This window comes from Chionomys nivalis, unplaced genomic scaffold (genome assembly GCF_950005125.1).
Source record: "Chionomys nivalis unplaced genomic scaffold, mChiNiv1.1 scaffold_28, whole genome shotgun sequence".
Lineage (NCBI taxonomy): Eukaryota > Metazoa > Chordata > Mammalia > Rodentia > Cricetidae > Chionomys > Chionomys nivalis.
Genome location: NW_026646922.1, coordinates 795405 through 798712, shown reverse-complemented (window position 1 = coordinate 798712; position 3308 = coordinate 795405).

Below are 3308 nucleotides of genomic sequence, written 5' to 3'. Positions count from 1 at the left end.
ATCATTCACGTATTTACCCATTTCTTCAAACCTTTTGTTATATTTCTCATCCATTTCTCTAAGGGCATTTTTTACATGTAGTTTAAGGGACTCTATTGCTTTCACAAAGTCAATTTTTCCACTACTTCTCTTTTAGGGTGTTCAAGTCCTTCTGATATAAGATCATTGGGTTCTGGTGTTTTCATGTTGTTTTCAGATTGTTGGGTGAATTCTTGCTTTGGTGCCTGCCCATCTCCTCCTATCAATGCTATCTAATGGGTCTTTTAAAGCAGGATCAGGTTCCCTGCTGGGCCAGTGGCCTCGCTTACCAAATGCCCTTGCTCCGTTTCCTGTCTCCCACCACGGGCAAAGATCCTTCTCACCACTCAGAAGGGTCTTCAGGAACAGGGCCAGGCTCCCCGTTTGCCAGGGATCTCACCAACAAAAGGCCTACCACTCTGTGTGCCAGCCACCAAAACAGAGAATCTCCCACTGCCCTTTGTCCTGAGCTCCTGACCCAGAGCCCAAATAAGCTAAACTGGGTAATCCCATGGCCCTGCGTAAGGGAGGGAGAGTGATGTCGTCCCCTGGGCACAAGCTGGGCCAGGGGGAGAGAGGTCACAGCAGAGGAAGAGCAGCCCCAGCAGAAGGTACCAGCAGAGGGGTCAAGGGGGTCTTGGAATGCCCCTGCTACATTTCCTGTGGCCCACCGTGGGCCAAGAACACTCTCCCCACCCAGGAGTGTCTTCAGGGCAGGCCAGTGGATCTTGCCAATACAAGGCCTCCCAATCTGCAGGTTAGGCCCCAAGAAACCTACTTGATTTAATAGTAGTGGGGCGATCTGCTCTCAGTGTGGGCTTCACTGTTTCATGCTTAGACTATCCCACCTCTGCCGGTCTCCGCCGCATCTGCGCACCTGTCACTGCCGCTTCTGCCTGCAAGTCTCCACCGTGTCTGCGTGCCAGTCTCCTGCCGCGTCTGCATAGCTGTCTCTGCCGCATCTGCCCGCTGGTCTCCGCCCGCAGCGTGCGTCTGCCCACTGGTCTCCCCCGGCACGTGCATCTACCCTGAAAATATCTTGATATAGAAAGCAATACTAAGCTTAGAGACAAAACTGCTGCCAGAAAAATTCTCAGTAATCCATAAAAACAGTCCCAGATAAAAATTCTAGTACTAGTGGAGAGGGTTTTGAACTGGCCTGCATCTGTAATCACATTCTTGACCACTCTAATATCATCATAGAAGTTTTATTCAACCACTGATGGAAAAAGATGCTAAGATCCATAGCTAAACAGTGAGCGAAGCTACTGAGGTCCAGTTGAAGAGAGGCAGAAGAGAGTATACAGGCAATGGAGTCAAGACATTGGTGGGGTAACCCACAGAGACAGCTTACCTGAGCTAGTGGGAGCTTCCAGACTCGGGGATGACATCTGAGAATACCACATTGAACAAAACTAGGTTGTCTGAATATGACTGACATGTATATGGTTTGGGCAGACTGTGGGTCCACTGGCAGTAAGACTGGTATGTAATCCTATTTCTTGAATTCGTTTTTTCAACCCCATTTACTTTGGAGGGATGGCTATCATGCTCACACTAGATAAGGGGAGAGGGACTTGATCCTGCATCAAAGTGATGTATCAGACTTTGCTGACTTTCCATGAGAAGACTTTCCATCTCTGAGCAGTGGATGGGAGTTTGGGAGGGTATAAGTTGGGGGGAGTGTACGAAACAGAGGAAGTAAGAACTGGGACTAGTATATAAAATAGATTGTTTTAAGTAATAAATAAATTAAAAATTTGTTTTTCCCTTACATCAGATCTCGGTCTGGCATATGCAGTGTTCTTTTTGTGTAGTGCATGTACACCAAATGAAAAATTTGGGTACAAATTTTAGTGATCTTGATACTTAGTGTAAAGCATTTTCTTATAATTCTTTCACAGTTATGTGCTCAAGAGTTAAGGTTACATTTCTCTGCATCCCGTTCTGCCCTATCCATAATTTTATGCTTTGTATTGAGTATGCTTCAACATAGAAATGCTTTTCTGCCTTTTATTTGTCAATTCAAGGCTCACTAGAGTGTACTGATATGTTCCAATCAAATGACAATAGAGAAGAAGTCTGAATTCATGTAATGAATGACCCTTGCCAAAACAAGCAAGTCACATTATTGTATATTCTTTCATATGCCTTGTTATTTAGATAGGAAAAGAAATAAAGTCAGGAGGTGAGGGCAGCCAGGAAGGAATTTTGTTTGTTTCACTGATCTTCAAGCAGCAAGCTAGTCCTCTTATCTGTGAGTTCCCTGAACAGAAGGTGGTCCTGATTCTGAAGAGTAGATCCATCAGCAAGTTGAGTGTGTTCCTGAATGGTTGGCCGATGCTATTAATGGAGCACAGACACCCCCAAACGCCCTAAATTTTGTGGTCATTCTGCAGGAGCTTCTCTCCCCAGTTACTTCCTCTCTTATCTGATTCCATCCCAGCTTGCTCCCAGGAACACATTCCCTTCTGTGAGGCCATAAGATACCCTTGCTCAGACTGTTTGAGGGCTGAGGCTCTGGGATGGTGTGGTGAGTGCAACCGGGCAGGATTTTCTTTGTTTCACTCAGTTTGGAAACAGCAAGCTAGTCCATTTTTCTGAGATGTCCCTGGACAGCAAGTGGCTTTGATTCTGTACCAGAAGATCCATTAGAAGGAATGGAAGGAAGAAATGAGAAGACAATTTCCTCCACCACCCTGAAAAGCATGATTACACCAGAATCCAATAAACGTACAACAGGAAGACGGGAACACACTTATGCAGAAGAAATAGAAAAAATAGACATTATGAAAATGATAGAGTCCCTTAAACAGGATGTGAAAAACTTCGTTAAAGAAATGGATGAGAAGAATAACAAAAAGTGTGAAGAAATGATTCCGAAAAGATACCCTAGGAAACCAAGAAAAAACAATCAAACAGATAATGGAAACAGGTCAAGACTTGAAAACTAAAATGAAGGTAATGAAGAAAACAAGAAACAAGGGCCACCTGGATATGGAAAATCTAGGTAAACAAACAGAGATTACAGAGAAAACAAGCATAACCAACAGAATACAAAAGATAGAAGAAACTATCTCAGATGCTGAAGACACTATAGAGAAAATAAACACACTGTTCAACGAAAACAGCATATCTAAAAATATCTCATCACAAATCATCCAGGAAATCAGGGACATAATAAAGAGACCTAACATAAAAATAATAGGGGTAGAAGAAGAAGATAAATTGCAGTTCAAAGGCCCAAAAATATATTCAATGAACTTCAAAAAAGGATATTCTTATAATAG